Here is a 20,644-nt window from a genome sequence, read left to right as displayed (position 1 = left end):
TGTTCAATACTCCAAACTGATTTATTGTTCCAATGTGAGAGAGTAGCTCTTGGCTAGAGTAACGTGACAACATGCATCATTAAAAATAATATTTTCCTGGTGTTCTCTCAAATCCTTTTCCATTGCTCATTTTAAATTCTATGTAAGCAATTATATAGTTTTTCATGTGCTCCTTTTACTCTAATTTTATGATTATAGGAATTCAATTAAAAATAACTCTTGGTTGTGTTTCTGAATATGCATATACAGAAAATAGTATTGGTTAAAATCACTTTGAATAATTATCAGATGTTTGATAATAGTTTCAGTAACTGATAAATTATTTTAGATACTGTTGAAGATATTTATACAGTATTTATACATACTGTGGAAAACTTTTAAAAATAAAATTCCTACAAAATTATTGAAAAAGGGGGTATTAAAAATGTGGTATGCATAATAAATAATATTCTTCTTTACATGTACATTTCAATATTCTACCAAAGCAACTCCATAAATGACATCTTATTTTGAAGGGACCTATTGCTAGTTGATAATAAAATGTTTTTATTATTTGTGCATTGTTAGGAGAACTAGAGCACTGGTGAGGAGAGAAAGAGGTAATTTGTGTTAATGTTCAGGACCTCTGGTAACTGGCTGAAGTAATGTTTTAGAATGAGCAAAGCTTCTGACACCTTGAGATATGTAAAAGCTGCTGTTGCTAAACTTAGAAGTTGGCATGGTTGGACTTCCTTTATAGTACTCCACTTCCATCTAACATTCTGTTGGTTGAACTGTGTGATCTGTCTTGCATTTTATTTTATCTTTACTTTCTTCACAAACAAGAAATGAGAATATATTTTACTTCAAGGCAGGAAAGCTGATCTTCAAACATGAACTCCCCCCAACTTTTTTAGGAGGACTAATCAATTAATTGTGACTCTGAGGCTCTGAAAATGTTCGACAATATTAATGTGCAGTTTGCTCTCACTGAAGTCGGCCTGGGTGTGTTGTTTCCCCTAGAGTGAGCTCCACCCTTGCTGTAACCACATTGACTGTGGATATCTTGCTCTTTAAAACAAAGTTCATTTTTAGGGCAGTATTGCAACAGAATTGCCACACAAAAACCAGCTTAAGAAATGTACAGCACTTCAATTTTTTTGTAAGTAATGGATTGTCTATTGTAATACTGATTGCTCACAGCTTAAGGGGAAACACAGATAAGATAGATGGTTAAGCTTTGTGCCAGCCACTAGTAACATGCAGTATTCTTTGGGAGGAGCTTCTGGCTTTATCATTCAACTAAGGTTTTTTTCTTTTAGTTCACTTGTCTGCTTTTTTTCCCCCCCTTTCTTAAACAGTTTACTGAATTGTTAGTTTTAACGATTTTGGGGATGACATTTACTGTTCAAATGAAGGAAAATAGTATTCTCCCAAATGTGCTAGTTATTTAACTTAAAAATGCTTGAAGTGGTGTTTTATACTGAATTTATTGGACCCATTAATAGCATAATCTGGCAATACTGTGTTTCGAGACATCGTGACATGAACTTTGTGTGTAAGAGTGGGTTCATTGAATTAAAAAAAAGGCAGCATCTAAAGAGCCTTTTATTTCTGTCATAATGATGCTTTGTCCTGTTGCTGTTGGGTATTTGTCAGAAGAGTTGGGGCAGGCTGTAGCCCAAAGTTCTGTTCCATGCCTCATCAGTTCCGTGCCTCTGTGTTCTTTCTAGAGTTTGTGACGTGAATGGTGAGTTGAACTATAGGAGAATTATTGTTGTTCATTGAGGTCCATGTTCAGCAGTTTTTTTCTTTGCAACTGGGGTCTGTCTGACCTTTTTTTCCCCTCACACACTGAATTTCTGTTTGTACCTGAGTTTTAAATGCCTTTGGAGTATTCAATTGTTCACTGACTGAAGTGGGCATGTGGAGGGAGAGGCTGTGTTTTGTGTTATCTATACACTCTGGTGTGTGGTCATGTGTACACTTTGGGTAGACACTCATTTGGTGCAAGCAAATTGAACAACTGCCTCCCTTGAAATCAAAGCTGAATGTTGAAAATGACTAATTTCTGTAAAGCTTGCGGAGGTGACATTGTGTCATCCTTTTTGAACTAAGACTTCTTAGCATCTCCTTGCTTCAGCTTCCTCTTTTTTACTTCCTCTTTTTTACTACTAAATCCGGTAGTAATCGGATTTAGCTGTCTTCTAACTTCATAAGGATGTAAGAATAAAGCACAGGTATGGTATCATAGCAAAAAGCACTAACCTGGGATTCAAGAGACTGATTTACCTCTTTGGATATTAGTTTCTTCACCTATACAATTAGGAATTTGGGTTAGCCTCTTGTAAGATCTCTTCTAGCTTTGAGTACTCTTAATTTTCTTTGTAAAGACACCAGACTATTCCAGAAATGCTAAAGGGAATATACTAGAATTGAGAGAAAAATGGTTGGATGTTAACTCAGTCATTCTTATAAATGACATGAAAACTAAAGCTTTACTGTAAGAAGTTGTGTCTGTCAGAAATTTTGAAATTTACTTTTTCATATCTGAGTAGTAGAACTAGCTATATAAAACATCTCATCAGCATTTTCAAGTTGAAATTAGGCCAACCTCCTGCCACAAGTGTTTTCGTGGACCTTTCCTTGAACATTGGCTATTTAGTGTACAGCTATTAGTTGTGTAGCCTTGGGTAAAAGTGGCTTTCAAACTTTTTTCAGTATATTTTGCATCATGAGCCAACCATGACACATACGAACCACTTTAAATCTCTGAAATAAATTTCTCTTACAACACAGAAAACACTGTTATCTGTTATGTTTCATTTCAAAAAATATTGGTTACAACGTACTGTCCCTTTGAACTCTGGAGGAATACAGTTAAACTTCGACTCTTACAGTTGTGCTGGAGCAAAGCTTGCCAGTGAATTTGCTGTTAAATATTGAAATTAGAAGATTTTTAAATAGATTTTTATTTGGAACTTTAATAGAAAATCTTAGTTAATATCTCCAGTAATACTCTATCTTTTCCTAGGTACATAATATGAAGAAAATGGAATTTTTTTTACCAAGCCCTGTGCATCTGCCCCCTCAGTCTCCCTCTCGTTTACTCCAGTCTGCTATACAAGCTTTGTCTTATTTATGCATACCCTATTAGTGAGAACTAATACACATACCATGACATGAAAAGCATTGAGAAGGCTTTTCTAGAGAACTAGATATAATGTGTCATGTACATTAGATACAGAGTGTCAAATTACCATTGATAAACCCTGTCTTTATCTTCATCACCAGAGTTGTCTCCCAGAGCTCCACGGAATTTCCTTTCTCTGCTTTAATGTACTTTTAAAAGGTAATTTTACTAAAAAATGAATATGGTAAAAAGATGAAATAATATAAAAGGGCATGTGACAAAATGTTTTTCCCAGCCTAATCCCTCAGCACCACTCCCCAGAGGGGAATTTATTTTTCAAAAAAATGTCGATGGGAGAGAGAGAGAGACAGAGAGGAGTGTGTGTGTGTGTGTGAGTGATCTACCCGAACAGCTTTTTAATCCATATAAAATTATACCATGCATACCATTATGTATCTACTTTTTTCTTTTTTTTTTTTTTTGAGACAGAGTCTTGCTCTGTCGCCTAGGTTGAAGTGTAGTGGCACAATCTTGGCTCACTGCAACCTCTGCCTCCTGGGTTCAAGCAATTCTCCTGCCTCAGCCTCCCGAGTAGCTGGGATTACAGCTTGGCTAATTTTTGTACTTTCAGTAGAGTTGGGGTTTCACCATGTTGGCCAGGCTGGTCTTGAACTCCTGACCTCAAGTGATCCCCCTGCCTCAGCCTCCCAAAGTGCTGGGATTGCAGGCATGAGCCACTGCACCCAACCTACTTCATTCTTTTTAATGGCTTTATAGTACTTTATTGTGTGGATGGATGTAACGTAACTCAGTTATTCCTCCTTCGATGGATATCTGGATCATTTCCAAGTTTGTTCCCATCCCCTCTCCATCAGAGGTACTTATGCTATTAGTCTTCTCCTACCTCCGTTTTGGGACAGAACCTAGAACTTGGGTACTATAGAGAAGGTATAATAGTGATGTGTGGAAAGGGAAAATTCCCTCACCAACTTCTGTTTATCAGACTAGGGCTCCAAAAGTAGGCGGCACTATCCCAGGCATTCTTGGGTGGGGGTGGGTAAGAACTGCCCTAGGAGGAAGTCATTTCTCAGCAGAATAGTGAAAGAACATTGGGTTCAAAGTCGGGTAACTTGGATGTGGGATTGGGTCACCTGACCTCCTTGAATCCTCAGTTTTACCATCTATAAAATGAGAGGTTTGAAGTAGATGAGTTTTAGTATCCCTTTCAACTTCAATATTTGTGTAGTATTTTTGTTGGAATATTGATTTAAACTGGATAGCCCAAATTATATGAAGTTTCTCGTATTTAACTAAAAAACATCTTTTATATATATTGTGTGGTCTGTAATTTATTTGACCTTCCATATGGTCTAAGCCAGTTTAAAGTTTAAGAATGTAAAAAAGGAAAGTTGAATATCATTCTATATTTTATATAAACTATTCTTTTCTAAAAAGTCAATTTCAAAAGTATCAAACGCATTCCAGAATTAAAAGCAAATCCTTTTTATCAAACTTGAATACTTGAGGAAGAAGATTGTGAGGTTATGTTTGTTTTTAAAATGGATCCTTATAATTTTCAGTGAGTCTGACCATTCAGAAGTAATCCTAGAGCTTTGAAACTGGGCTTCAGGTTTCTTGCTTAAACTGTTTGCACATTCTAGCCCTTTAATCCATCTCCTTGTTTCCTTAAATGCCAAAACTGACATTACTTAACTAAAGTTTTCAAATTTGATGCTGAGGAAGCTGCTTTAGAGGTGAAATATATCCTGCCAGCAAAGTTACAAAGTTACATGGCAAAGTTATAAAGTAACAAAAGCAGTCATTTTTGCTGCATCACACATACGATGTTTACCATTGCCTAGCATTGCCTTTTTCACAGTTTTAGTGTCATAATTCAATCAAATGACAGCTGTTCTAATGATAAAATGATGTAAGAACTTCATTTGATTTGTGTAATTACAACTGGAAGATAAAGACATTTTCTTGGCTATAAGGTAGGAGAGTTTGTATGTTTGTGTGGTGGTTACCTTAACTTCTTGGCAGAAGGCTTAATATACCTTGAATATACTTTTCTATAATCTGAGGTATTATTCATTATTCAAAAAATGCTAGATAATTATTAGTATTCCTTGTTAATTTTCATACACATTTTTTGACATACAGTTCCACTTAGCAAAATGTATCGAAGACCTTCTAGCAGCTAAGCACTGAATTAAATGCTGGGAATACCTGGGTAACTTGGACAGTCTTGCTTAGAATCCACTAAAATGACAACTGCTCCTGTTTCTTGCATTGTTGAAGCTTTCTAATATCCACTGGTGATTTGGAACTTGGCAACAAAAAAAAAATTTAAATTCGTATCTGTGAAAATAGATGAAAAGTATGTTTTCAGTGTTTAAAAAGGAGGTCTTAATGTCTTAGTACAGTGTCAGTTACTTTGGAGGCACTTCTCCACTTCTGTATGAGGGTCTGCTGGTGACATCAGTTTCTCACTAATTGAACTCTTAAATAATGCTGTGGTGCTTGGACTAATTAATTGAGCCTAAATTTTTGTCTACTAAAACATATCTGATGTGTGAAATGCGAAAATCTGTTGCAATTGTTGTGCTTCATATATTATGATTTTTTTAACAATTGCTTATATGAAACCACGCTTGAAAATGGTCACATACTGTTTTGAAGATACATCCTGATGGCTTCTTTGTCAAATTACCCCATCCACTGTGGCATGTTTAACTAAGGAAATTCTTCATAGTTAGAAATATACAGGATGCTGCTGTCTACAGGATGTTGAACAAACGTTGTCTAAAGCATTTGAAGCCGTTTTAGGAAAACAGTCCTATGGTAGCAAAATCAGTCAGATTGTAGTTTGAGCTGAAACAGACATTTTAAACTAGCGAGGGGGAAGTCTCTACACAGTCCCAGAAGGCACTGCTATTTCTCCTTTGGAGCCCAGCATTTGGCTAGGGTCCTGTGACACACAGTGGGAATTCACTTCCTATCAGGAAATGCTGTTTTTCAATGTATTATCTTGTTGAGACAACCACAGTGAACAATAGGCTATTAACGTTTTAGAACAACAAGTGTCATGACTAAGCCAATATTTGCTTTGTTTTGAGTATCACTCTAAAAAAAAAAAAAAAAAAGCTTTGGCTGAGCTTCAGAATACATTTGACCATCAGTAACTGTTGGGCATAAAAGTCATGACAGTTAAAAAGATCAGGAAAAAAAAATGCTTTAATAGTGGTGATGACCTTTTGCAGGCTTACTCTACACACTTCCTGTCCTTAGATAAGAATGAATTATTTTAAACATACCTTTTGGGTATGAAAAATGTCTATTTAAAGGCCTATTTTGAGTTTTGGAAGCCACGAATTCAAGTTCTCCTATAAAACATTAAACTGTCTTACGAGATAGCTTATTCGGTTTACTTCTCTCCACAATTATTAATAAACTGCAAAGTCCTTAAGGGCAGGAATCAGAGCTGTGCCTTATGTAGTCTTCACAACCTTTTCCTAACACCTGAATTAGGGTTTGCTGATTGATTGGATCAGTAGTTTCTTTGGTGTTTGAAGATAACGTTTTTGTATCATTATTTGTACCTGGTCTCAAAACATGGCGGTAAATATATATTTTTAGAAATTGCTGTTTTATGTATGTATTTACTTATTTTAAATATTTCCAGATACCGATAATGCTCTTCTCATACTTTCACACTTTTTTGTGTAATTACTTTTCAGTCAGCTTAAGACATTTCATATTCAGGTCACAATATTCATTACCTTAACCATCTTGGATACTTGGCCAGTCTTATCAAACCACGAATAACCCAGTTTTCAAAGTTTGCTCTAGATTCCCTGCCCTGGTTTATTCTAAGACAAGTAGAGAAAATAGGGGTTTTATGAGTTAATAGCCCTACTCACCTCACTGAGTTAATAAACCCTTATTGAGTAACTCTAAGTGGACAGTAAAGAAAGGAAAAAATGTAGACCCAGTTACTTGGAGCCGGCAGACATATTCAAATAATTAAAAGACAGTACAGACTATGACAAAGTGCTTTGAGCACTAAGGTTGCAGGGAGAGCTAAGATGGAGGAACTTAGGAAAGTCACCATGGAAGGGGTTGGCTTTTGAATAAGAATTCAAAGTATGGACAAATATTGGATGGATGGATGGATGGAGATGAGAGGGGAAAACAGTCCAAATGTGTAAGAAATATGGTGAGCAAAGCAACAATCAGGGGGATGGATGGCTTTTATTAGGAAGAGTCATTTCCCTCTAAACCTAATAGGGATAGACTTTGAGGTCTTTCCTGTCCTTTTTTCAGGGCCTGAATTTTAGAAGCCCCAGGCTGATAGCTAAGTATTTTTTTTAAAGATGGGACTTCCTGGATGCTCTTTTATTTCCTTGGGGGAGGGTCTGAGGAAATGGTGGTTTTGGAAAACTATAGTAGTTGACTTTGTGCTTCTTTGTTGCAACCAAGGATCCCAGAGTTGTAGTACTCTTACTACCTTTTAAAAGTTTAAAACAACACTTTCTAGCACTTTACAACTTGACAGAACCCTTCCTAGACAATAGAGATCAAAAGTAGACACAAAATATTTACCAAACTCTAGAGAGCTACTTAAGTTACTAAGCTCCTCATAGATAGCTTTTTATTTGACAATAAAGTACTTGATGTAGGCTTTAAGTCCAGCTAAATAGACACTATAGAACTAAGTTGTGAGTCTAGTCTTTGTGAGCCTCAGAAAAACAAGAGTCCTACTTCAAGCTGGAATTTAAAATATAGCAAGCAATTTCAGTGGACCTTTTAGGCATGTGTGAGTGGGCACAAAAAGCTGAGTCATGAAGTTTTACTCTTCTTAGTGAATTACCATGAAAGCTTGAAAGAAAAGCACTCTCATTATTTTAAAATAGTAAAAATTGCTTTAGATTGTTATGGAAATAACACCAACAAAATGTTTTGTGTATTAATCATGAGCACATACCTACAAACCCCTTAAAATCAAGAAATTGTAACAGGACATTACCTGGCTTTAAAAAATAAAAGTTAATAGTTTATGTAATGTACAGTAGCACCTGAAATGTGTTTTCTTAACAAAATCTTCAGTTAAATAAATTCCTAAGTGCAGTTCATGTTTTAAATTTTTCTTATAGCAACAGATCATAAGGTCTACAGTCTTACGTATCTCATTCTAATCTAGATAAAGTGAAAAGTATTGGGTAAGATAAATTGAGGGGCTTGGGACACACCACTCTCTCTTAGGACCTGTTCTGCCTTTCTCCATGTAAGAAATGAGGAGAATAAGATTTGGTAATATCTTACATCCTTTTAAGCTCTAACACCTTTAGAGTCTAAGGATACTCTTCCTCTTTTGGCTCTCATTAGGTAATATCAGGGAAAACAACTCTTGTTGGAAGAGTTCCTATTTGTATTTACAAAGCAGTGTTTTCTTTCTCACAGTCCTAACAAAGGTATGAAAGTTATTCTTCGTTCTTTTAAAATCTGCATTTCTGTTGTTTTTGATAAACTTTCCTCCATAAATTAAGTAGTGAATTAATTTAATGTTTTCTCTTTTTCCGAATTTGATATTGGACTTCTCAGGTCTTTTTCCAGATTTTCTCTTTGTATTGAGAGTTCAGTTTCCAGCAGTGGACTGGAGACTTGGGTTGTTGTCTCTTTATCTTCTCGTTATTTCCAGTTTCTTCATGTTAGAAATAATTTTAATTCCCCTCCTTTTTTTGATATGAATTAGTTTGTGTCATAAAATATCAATGTATGCATACATTTTTAGAATTCTTACTCATATCATCTAGGCCTACTTTTCAAAGCTAAATCCTGTTTTATCAGGACAGAGCTGAGACCTCTTTAAATGCACACACAAGCTTGCATGGCAGTTAATGTCCAACACAGTTCAAAATGAAATAATGGGGCATATATAATCTGGATACCAGGATCTAGAGGGGCCCTCCCTTTTTCTAAAGTTCATTATTATAGTTTGGATTACAGTTTGTTGAAGATTTAATTTGGCGAATACTGAGGGGATTTTACTGAGTATTGATTTAATAAGCAAAATCCTAAGTGCCAGGATTTTTAGGTTTATTGTTTATGTATTTATGTTCATATAAACTTCATTTTAAGAAAATTCAATCTCTGAAAATACATGTTTTGTTAAAGGGTTTGCATTAGAGGTGGGAACTTAGATTTGAGGCTGGGGTTGGGGAGGAGTTAAAAATATTTAGCCAAAGAATCTTAACAGATGTAGGTTTGAAATGACTCAAAATTTGAAAACATCTTTGGGAGTGAGGGTAGTAGAGTTGTAATAGAGTGTGCTGGTTAAGAACGCGAATTCTGGAACTAGTCTACTTGAATTTATATCTAAGCTCCACAATACAGTTCTTGTGTGACCTTGGACAAGTAACCTGTGTGCTTGCTTCCTTGCCTGTAAAATGGAGATATTAACACCTACCTCTCACAGGGTTTTGTGAGGGTGAAATGAGTTAAAACATGCTACTTTTTAAAACAATATCAGACAATAGTAGGTGTTCAAGAAATATTGGATATTTTACTGATTATGTCCACTCTTTCCACATAAAAGTGTATTTATTCCAATGTAGTTTAATGAAAAAACACACACATTCAAATAGTAAGAAGGAGACCAGGCGGAGTGGTTCACGCTTGTAATGCTAGTGCTTTGGGAAGCTGAAGCGGGTGGACCATCTAAGGTCAGGAGTTCGAGACCAGCCTGTCCAACATGGCAAAACCCTGTCTCTACTAAAAATACAAAAATTAGCTGGGCATGGTGGTGGGCACCTGTAATCCCAGCTACTTGGGAGTTTGAGGCAGGGAGAATCACTTGAAGCTGGGAGGCGGAGGTTGCAGTGAGCTGAGATCATGCCATTGCACTCCAGTCTGGGTGACAGAGTGAGACTCAGTCTCAAAAAAAAAACTAAAAAGGATGGTCTCTGTAATGGAGTTGGACTGGCTGAATACACCTGACAAGGAACCTGGAATCCAGGTAAGCAGTCGGGAGCAGATCCCCAGAAATGGGCAATAGGAATGAGTCCAGGTATGTCAACAGTCAATATGAGTGAGATTTAGTAGGTGTCAAACTGTAGCACATAGGCAGAGTTTAGGGACAGGAAATTTTTGGCAAAGGGCAGCGCTTGGTAGAAGTCCAGATCCAGTCAGTACCAGGGAGATCTGCATGGCTTCAGAGATCTACTGCCATATGCAAAGATGTGAGCTATCAGGTGACCTCAGGGAACAGTGGCAAATGATAGAAGGGTGTAAGACTGAGATGTGGGCCCCAGGGTTCAGGCATAGACCTTCAATTGTAAAAGTATTTGAAGTTACCTGATAGAGAAACAAGAAAGTAAATTAGGCTGCTTGAGAGTGAGTGGAGTGGCTCAGAGTTTAATGATTAAGAAACAGACTTGGGCCGGGCATGGTGGCTCACGCCTGTAATCCCAGCACTTTGGGAGGCCAAAGTGGGTGGATCACCTGAGGTCAGGAGTTAGAGACCAGGCTGACCAACATGGAGAAACCCCTTCTCTACTAAAAATACAAAATTAGCTGGGCATGGTGGTGCAAGCCTGTAATCCCAGCTACTCGAGAGGCTGAAGCATGAGAATCGCTGGAACCTGGGTGGTGGAAGTTGTCGTAAGCCGAGATCACACCATTGCACTCCAGCCTCGGTGACAAAGAGTGAAACTCTGTCCCAAAAAAAAAGCTGGGCACAGTAGCTCACATCTGTAATCCTAGCACTTTCGGAGGCCAAGGCAGGTGGATCACAAGGTCAGGAGATTGAGACCATCCTGGCCAACAGTGTGAAACCTCATCTCTACTAAATATACAAAAATTAGCTGGGCATGGTGTCACGTGCCTGTAGTCCCAGCTACTTGGGAGGCAGAGGCAGGAGAATCGCTTGAACCCAGAAAGTGGAGATCACAGCCAAGATCATGCCACTGCACTCCAGCCTGGGGACAGAGTGAGACTCTGTCCCCAAAACAACAACAAAAAACAGGCTTAGTATGGTTTGGCTTTGTGTCCCCATCCAAATCTCATATTAAATTGTGATCTCAAGTGTTGGAGGTGGGGTCTGGCAGGAGTTGATTGGATCATGAGGGTGGTTTCTAATAGTTTAGTCCCATCCCCCTAGTGCTGTCTCATGATAGAGTTCTCACAAGATCTTGTTGGTTAAGTGTATATGTAGCACCTCCTCCTTCACTCACTTGCTCTCCTGCCACCATGTGAAGATGTGCTTGCTTCCCCTTCACCCTTCTGCCATGATTGTAAGTTTCCTGAGGCCTCTCCAGCCAAGCTTCCTGTACAGCCTGTGGAACTGTGGTAAATTAAACCGATTTTCTTTATAAATTATGTAGTCTCAGGTAGTTCTTTACATCAGTGTCAGAACAAACTAATACACAAGATTCAAATGAAAGTCAAACATCAGAGTGGGAACAACAGCAAGACTGACTTGATGCTGAAATACTAAACTAATTTATTAGGGTTTCTCATAATCCAAGGGTCCCAGAGCCTGGCATGAACCTGCAAGGTGTGGGTTCGGTGGTCTCCAATGTGAGTAGAATAGCAGAAATGCAGCATATATGTACACATGGCAAGAAACCCACTCACCTGAGAAGTGACTTTTTTTTTTTTTTTTTCATTTTTTGGAGACTGAGTCTGGCTCTGTTGCCCAGGCTGGAGTGCAGTGGCACGCCATCTCAGCTCACTGCAACCTCTGCCTCCCAGGTTCCAGCAATTCTCCTGCCTTAGCCTTCCAAGTAGCTGGGATTACAGGCGCCCACCACCACGCCTGGCTAAGTTTTGTATTTTTAGTAGGGATGGGGTTTAGTTAGGGATGTTGGCCAGGCTGGTCTTGAACTCCTGTCCTCAGGTGATCCACCTGCCTTGGCCTCTCAAATTGCTGGGATTACAGGTGTGAGCTACCACACTTGGCCCTGAGCAAGTGGCTTTTAAGTCCATCTTTGCTTAAGTAAAAATATATTCTATAGTATTTTGCTTTAGTAACTGCTTTAACAGTGTTTCCGCTATGATGGAAGCAGTAGACCCACTGCATAATTTGTCATTGTCCTTCATTATGATTCTTCAGTTTTACAAAGAAATTTTTGTTCATCTGATGTGATAAGAATGTTCATATTTTTCTTGCTTTAGATTTCCTTGGAAACACTGACAGGGTAGTTGGCAAAGGACCTGCCATTTCCATCTGGTGGAAAACCAGAATTTTGCATTGTACTTGTGTATATCAGATGTCTTGTTCAGGTTAGTGTTTTGACAATTTGTTATTTCTGAAGAGCTGACATGGATTCTACAAAGGTGTGCTATCTTTTCGCACTGTTGATGGTAAAATGCTTTCAAAAATAGATATTAGGATGGAAATTCCATTGGAACAGTATATGTGTTAGTTTCCTAGAACTGCTGTAACAAAGTACTGCAATTCCAGTGGCTAAAAACAACAGATCTGTTCTCTTACAGTTCTGGAGGCCAGAGGTCCAAAATCAAGGTGTTGGCAGGATTGGTTCTTTCTGAGGGGTCTGAGGGAAAAATCTGTTCCATGCCCCTCCCCAGGCTTCTTGTGGTTCCCAGCTTGCAGCTTGGTCCCTAGGCTTGTGCTGCATCAGTTCAATCTCTACCCTGTCATCACAGGTCTTTTTTCTTCCTGTGTGTCTTCTCTGTTACTCTGTGTCCACATCTCTTTCACTTTCCTCTTATAAAGATACCCATCATTGGATTTAGTACTCACCCTAACCCAGTATGATCTCATCTTAATTTGATCTACAAACCCTATTTTCAAATAGGCCACATTCTGAGCTTGTGGGGACATGAATTTTTAGGGAAGACACTATTCAACCAGTGTAGTATGGTAGTATGGCTGAATGTCAATCTCTAGATCTAAAAGATGATTCATTTGAAAAAGCTGGTTTTCGACAAATCCGTTTTGAGAAACAGATATCTGAGATTGATAAAAATCTCTTTTTGTGAACTTCCACTTAAAACCATTAACCAGTTGCTAACGTGGCAGGTTATAACCAAAAAGTATTTTTGAAAGTAATTTTCAGGTACCATTATCTGCACTTAATAAGATGCATTTTCGTGGCACAATATTAGGCATTTCATAAAGAAAACAGATCAAGTTTTGATGATCTTGAAATGTTCCTTAGCAGCCAAAATCTGAAGGCAGAAACGCCTCCTTCAAATCAGACTGCTTTGCAGTTACAGTGTGTTGAGTTACCTACAGCTTTTGGATTGACTTTTGCAGCTGTATTTTATAAGTTATGAAAGCCCAAAATCTTTAGCTTGAATATCTGAAATAGTAGATCAAAATGAACTCTTGGTACTTACACCCTGTGGTTCTTTAATATTTTTTTGTGTATTTTCCTCCAATTTTTAAAATAAGGAACTTTGTCTCATTTTTTTTGTGCCTTTCCATCCCTCCCTTTCCCACCATGGCATGTCACAATGACTGTATTAGGAATGGAACCCAGAAATATGGTCCATGGTAACGAATCGATTTCCTAGACTAGAGTTTTCAGTGCATATTTATTTTGCAGACTCAGCTCATTTTTAATAATAAGCTTTGTTGGATTATTTGCGTTTCTTCAGTTAAAATCTAATTTCATCTTGTGAAATAGGTAGATGTAAGATTAAAATTTGGGGAAGTTAAATTTCCTGTATTATTTGATTTGAATATTCATTTTACAAAAGAGTCACTGAGATTTGTAGAGTTGGGTATGCAGTAAAGTACAAAGTATGTGAGAGTTGATGTTTCTTTAAAAAAAAAAAAAAAACTTTTTGCCTGGAAAGACTACCAAATAAGAGTGAAAGACTTAAGATATCTCCTGAAATTGAGAGCAATGACTGTTTATTTAAAAATAATAATTTCTGGTGATTCCTCTTTTTAAAACCTCTCATTTATCATGAGCTGTCAAGTTTTGGATAGTTTCCTGGATCTCAATTTTAAAATTTTCTCTAATAGCAGGGAACCCAACAGAAACTAAATGTCTGAGACGCACATCCAAGTAATCAATCCACTAGTCTCTGTCAGCTTTCTCTAAGGAGGGGGTGGGGCTGTGGGGTGGGGAACCCGTCTTTTGTTTTCTCAACCATTTTTCAAAACTCCATGTTGAAGACAAATGGTGACTAAGGGAATGTATATAGAATGTTCATCATATTTTGTAGAAAGGAGAGTAAAGGTGCACCAAGGCCATGTGTCTTTGGATTCTGTAAGATACTTGAGGGATTGCCTTTCTGTGGTTGATTGTTTTACGCATTTTATAGGAATACATATATATATGTATGTATGTACACACACACAATGTATATATGATATATGTTTATAATATATATGATATATGTATAAAATCAGTTTCATATTTACTTTTCCAAATGGTTTATGTTGGGAACAAGTCAAGTTAATGTTAGATAATGATTAATGATTGAGTTTGGACTTGAAGAAATGCTTTCTCTGAACTTTCTATACCTGTTTTCAGCTTTGTAACCCTGCCCCTTGTATGGCCATTGTAATTGGTAAATTTGACCTCATTTTAATAAAGATTTTTGTTTCAAGTTGCCAATGAATGTTATTTTCACCTCTACCAATGTCTAAGCAAGTAACTATCTCTCTCCCTCTCCCAAACCCTACCATGACCTCAAGTACAGAAATCTGTTTGCCTAGGCTGGGTGCGGTGGCTCACGCCTGTGATCCCAGCACTTTGGGAGGCTGCGGCGGGCGGATTATAAGGTCAGGAGATCGAGACCATCCTGGCTAACATGGTGAAACCCCGTCTCTACTAAAAATACAAAAAATGAGGTAGTGGCAGGTGCCTGTAATCCCAGATACTCGGGAGGCTGAGGCAGAAGAATGGCGTAAACCTGGGAGGTGGAGCTTGCAGTGAGCCGAGATGGCGCCACTGCACTCCAGCCTGGGTGACGGTGTGAGACTCTGTCTCAAAAAAAAAAAAAAGGAAATCTGTTTGCCTCACTGTTCCTTGTAACAGGTAATGTAGATCAATAAAATATCCTTCATCAAGTATTGGTACTTTAGTGATACAGAGGTTAGATTGATCCTCAGCATTGTCCAACTCTGTCTTTAGTCTTTGAGTCACCCTGTTGAATGATTATGTTGACATAACAAGCACCTACTTGACTTTTTTTGGCAGACAGAGTCTCGCTCTGTCGCCCAGGCTGGAGTGCAGTGGCGTGATCTCAGCTCACGGCACCCTTCGCCTCCTAGGTTCAAGCGATTCTCATGCTTCGGCCTCCGAGTAGCTGGGACTATAAGCATGTATGACCACGCCCCGCTAATGTTTTGTATTTTTAGTAGAGATGGGGTTTCACCATGTTGTCAAGGCTTATCTTGAACTCCTGAGCTCAGGCAGTCCGCCTACTTTGACCTTCCAAAGTGCTGGGATTACAGGCGTGAGCCACCGTGCCCAACCCCTACTCAACATTTTTTTACTTACTGTTCTGCATTTACATTATGAACAATGTATGTGTTATGACTACATCTAACTGCTTTGTTTCAGTTGTACAATCACAGGGAAACTCATGTTTGCTAAGAGTTTATATTAATTAGTATCATATTTTTATTTATAAAACATTAAGCACAGAACATTTAGTACCACAGTGGGTTGCTGTTACTATTTTGTTTTTGTTGTGGGGTTTTTTTCTCTTGACTTTAAGCTGGATTTTAAACTAAGGCTCAGTCCTAACTTTTACTAAACAACTACAGATTTATTGTTTCCTGGACTTTATGTTGAGGTTTAGAATTTAGTCTCATTTTAAAGATAACAGAAATCATTTCAAAAGAACTAAAAGGAGGTTCAGAAATTTAAGAATGATATGGATCAATCTGACAATTCCGGCAATAGGCCAGAGAGGTAGGTAGGTTTCCACATGTGTAGGTTTGATAGCCATGGAAGACTTTGTGCAAATTTTATTGCTACTTTTAGAATATTTACTATTTCCACTTTGTGTTGAATATTGCGATATAATATTTTCAGCCCCCTCCCCCCAAATAAAGGCAGTGATCTAATGGCTAGATATATCTCTAGGATATGATAGTCCTTTGAGCCATCTCATCTTTTTTGGCTAACTCCACCATGCCTGTCAAGATCTATAACCATGAGGAATTTCCTTATTTGTGAAGAACCTTTGGTAATCTGAGACAAATTATTAAACCTCAATTTTTATACTACAAGACTGCAGAAACTAAAACAGCATGGTACTGGTTCAAAAACAGACACATAGACCAATGGAACAGGTTAGAGAACCCAGAAATAAAGCCGCACACCTACAACCGTCTGATCTTTGACAGAGTCAACAATAACAAGCAATGGGGAAAGAATTCCCTATTCAATAAATGGTGCTGGGATAATTGACTAGCCATCATATGCAGAAGATTGAAACTGGACCCCTTCCTTTCACCATATACAAAATTCAACTCAAGATGGATCAAAGACTTACATGTGAGACCTAAAACTATAAACTCTAGGAGAAAACCTGGATTTCACAATGAAGTCTCCAAAAGCAATTGCGAAAAAACAAAAACTAGTACGACGTAATTAGACTTCTGCACGGCAAAGTAAACTGTCAACATAGAAAACAGACAACCTGCAGAATGGTAGAAAATATTTACAAACTGTACATCCAAAACTATACATCTGGATATAATATCCAGAGTTTATAAAGAACTTAACCCAACAGGTAAACAACCCCATAAAAAAATAGTCAAAGGACATGAACCTCCACTTCTCAGAAGACATACACACAGCCAACACACATATGGAAAAATACTCAACATTGCTAATCATCAGGGAAGTGCAAATCAAAACCACAGGGAGATACCTTCTCATACCAGTCAGGATGACTGTTACTAAAATGTCAGAAAATAACAGATGTTGGCGAGGTTGTGGAGAAAAGGGAACACTTATACACTGCTGTGCAGCCAGCGTGAAGGTTTCTCACAGAATTTAAAACAGAACTACCATTTGACCCAGCAGTCCCATTACTCGGTATATACCCAAAGGAATATAAATTATTCTACCAAAAAGACACAAGTACAAGTACGTTCATTGCAGCATTATCCACAATAGCAAAGACATGGAATCAACTACCTAGATATCCATAACAGTAGTCTGGATGAAGAAAATTTGGTACATATATACCATGGAATAATATGCAGCAGTTAAAAAAAAAAAAAAAGGAATCTTGTCCTTTGCAGCCACATTGATGCAGCTGGAGGCCATTACCCTAAGCATTATTAACACAGGAACAGAAAACCAAATACTGCATGTTCTCACCTGTAATGGTAACTAAACATTGAATACACATGGACACAAAGGTGGGAACAATAGACACTGGGCCTACTTGAATGGGGAGGGTAGGAAGAAGGTGAAGGTGAAGGTGGAAAAACTACCTGTCGGGTCCTTTGCTCACTTACTTGGCTTATGAAATCATTTGTACACCAAACCCCAATGACATACAATTTACCCATGTAACAGAGCTGCTCATGTACCCCCTGAACCTAACATAAAAGGTGTGGGGAAACATTATGTTGTATACTTTAAATAACTACAATTTGTTTTTAAAACTGGAAAAAAAAATCCTCAGTTTTCTTATCTATAAAGTTGGGGTACTGGTCACCTTTTCATAGAGTTGTGAAGGATTTTTCTTCGAGGTTGGGGGCACAGAGTCTCACTCTGTCACCCATGCTGGTGTGTAGTGGTGCAATCTTGGCTTATTGCAACCTCCACCTCCTGGGTTCAAGCAATTCTCCTGCTCCAGCCTCTGGGTAGCTGGGATTGCAGATGCATGCCACCATGCCCGGCTAATTTTTGCATTTTTAGTAGAGATGGGGTTTCACCATATTTGCCAGGCTGGTCTCCAACTCCTGACCTCAAGTGATCCGCCCACCTTGACCTTCCAAAGTGCTGGGATTACAGGCATGAGCCACCACACCTGGCCAGAGTTGTAAAGGATATTAAATGAGATAATCTGTGTAGAGCATAGTACCTGAAATTCTGTGATTGCTTTAAAATGTTTCATTAAATTACTGATTTTGTAGTTTAGATATGTTTATGTATACATGCATTTCTATTTAGTATCTATCTTAGAACAATTTCAATTACCACTCATTCAGTTGATGTTTTATACTTGTCTTAACTCTTTAGGTCTCAACAGAATCTTTTTCTGTTTTCTTTGTTTCATAATAAAGCCCTCAATTCTTTTAATATGATGCTAAATTAGCTTTAGAAACAAAAGTAAAACTTAAATACAATTTATTATTACCCAGAGCACAGTCAATGTCATTTTGTCAATAGCTTCTAATTAAGACATAGCGGTCATCTGTCAGGTAAAGAGTTAGGACTTCCTAGATACTGATCAATAGCCAACATAGTCTCCTTTTCAGATGGACTTGAGCCAATTTAACGGTCCTTACCTTGCGTGTAGTTCCTTTTTGTTTGGAACTCAAAGTTGTGTGGAATGTTCCATGATATTTTATTATACCATTTATCTGCCTGCCTCATTGACTTCTTGGTGTGCCCATCTCTTAATAGTCTTTGTCTTTATGCATCTTATTTATATGTTTTGGCAAAGATACCAAGTGTCTTTATGGTGTGTGGGTGTGTGTATGTATGTATGAAAAATATAAAGTTATATGAATGTGGTCTTTCCCTCTATCTCAAAATCTTATTGTACTGTACTCGCCTATTTTTGAGCAGTGGTTGACCACAGGTAACTGAAACTGCAGTTGAGGGGAATACCGTATTGATAAAATGTTAATGGGTACTTTTTAATATTTAATGATGTAGTTACTTAAAACTTGTCCCTTTGGTATTTAGGTCAAATAAACCGCCATTATACAACTACCCCACTTGTACGTCTATTTTTCTGTGCATGCTAGGCAAATGGACCATTAAGTCTATTACAAGTACTAGAGTTTTAGCCCTTCTTACATACATAAACATGGTGTGATAGGTCTGTTTTCTTTCTTAAATTTCATTGAAGGAGTAAATTTTGATTATGGGGCAATCTGGATGACATGGTAATGCTAATAAACATCATTATTATGATTTTATAATATGATATTTGAACAATGTAACTTTAGAAAAGTCACTCAACACCACTGAGTATAGTTTCCTCTCTGTAAAAAGTAATCGTTGAATCTAGTCTGAAATATTTCAAGAGAAGCTCATATAAAATCAATAGCCTTTAGGAATAAGATCCTAGTACTTTGTGGGATAATTAAATTTTTCTCCATTTGCGCACTTAGTGCCATCTGTATTACTCAGTGCTGCTCAATGCCATGTTCATTTGAGTTTTTTCTCCCATTTTTCTTCATTTTTATCTATGTCTGCTTCAAGTTTTCAGATCTGTCGATTTCCATGTCAGTTGTGTATAAAATTTTGGCTAGCATTTAAAAGTAGCTCATGTCTTTTGAACTTAAAATGAAGAAAATTTCACTAGTTGATCTAAGGATGGTAGCTTATAGTTTGTGTAGGGTCTAAGTTGTTTTCTAGAACTTCAAATAACTTTACAATTTCATAGTAACTTTCATCAAGAAAAACTAAAATAGCATTTGTTGTTTTGTTTTTTAACCAAATATGCTGCTTTGAGGTCTTGGCATATCTTTGATTATTCTTTTAAGTGTGAAACAATAGGTCTAGTACTTGAAAGTACAACCATCTCTTTGCTTATTCTAGAGAAAGCTGTTCAAACTGCCAAGAATTTTAAGTTTGGAAAGATTTTTTTATAAGTAGTAACTTGTTTTCAAAAGATTGTTTTTACTATTCCCAGCTTAGAAATAATGCAAACCAGATTTATTTGGAAGGAGTTGTGATATAGTAAAGTAACTTAATTCAGCCCCCATTTATGGAGTTCTCTTCCACTGTGAGGACTTACAAGATAGTCCCCATTCCCAAGCTTACAAGGTGGTCAGTGGCTTCTCAGGTTGGATTTTTAAAATAACCATTTTATGGAGATAATTCACATACCATGCAATTTGCCCATATAAAGTATATAATTCAGTAGTTTTTAATATAGTCACAGAGTTGTACAGTTATCACCACAATAATTTTAGAACATGTTCATTTTCCTATAGCGCTAGGCAGCTACTAATCTGTTTTCTACCTCTATAGGTTTGCCTTTTCTAAACATTTCATATAAATGGAGTCATACAATATGTGGTCCTTGGTGACTAGCTTCTTTCACTTACAATGTTTCAAGGTTCATACATGTCGAAGCACATATCAGTATTCCATTTCCTTTTATTGCTATGTAATATTCCACTTTCTGGATTACCATATGACAAAATACTTTGTGTTTATCAGTTGATGTTTGGGTTGTTTCTACTTTTTGCCATTAATGAAAAAATATGCTATAATTATATAATAGTCAAATACTGGAAATAACTAACCAGTCATCTTTCAGTGGGCAAATGATTAAACAAATGATACAGCCATACCATAGAATAGCATTCAACAGTGAAAAGGAACAAATTATTGATAC

General features: G+C 37.3%; 1 protein-coding gene across 7 annotated transcripts in view; it reads left to right on the top strand.

The window, feature by feature from the left end:
- Positions 1-20,644, top strand: part of ADD3 (adducin 3 (gamma)) — a 140,593-nt gene that overhangs the window by 80,160 nt on the left and 39,789 nt on the right. Inside the window, exon 3 of one of the 7 annotated variants that reach the window (XM_011967559.1) lies at positions 3,274-3,331. The exons of the other annotated variants lie outside the window; for them this stretch is intronic. The gene's annotated coding sequence lies outside the window, so the exon portion shown is untranslated. The remainder of the gene's footprint in view (positions 1-3,273; positions 3,332-20,644) is intronic. 7 annotated transcript variants of the gene reach the window in all.

Source organism: Mandrillus leucophaeus, unplaced genomic scaffold, assembly GCF_000951045.1.
Source record: "Mandrillus leucophaeus isolate KB7577 unplaced genomic scaffold, Mleu.le_1.0 Scaffold80, whole genome shotgun sequence".
In the NCBI taxonomy this organism is placed as follows: Eukaryota; Metazoa; Chordata; class Mammalia; order Primates; family Cercopithecidae; genus Mandrillus; species Mandrillus leucophaeus.
Note: the sequence above shows the minus strand (reverse complement) of the source record. Positions and strands in the feature narration are given on the sequence as shown.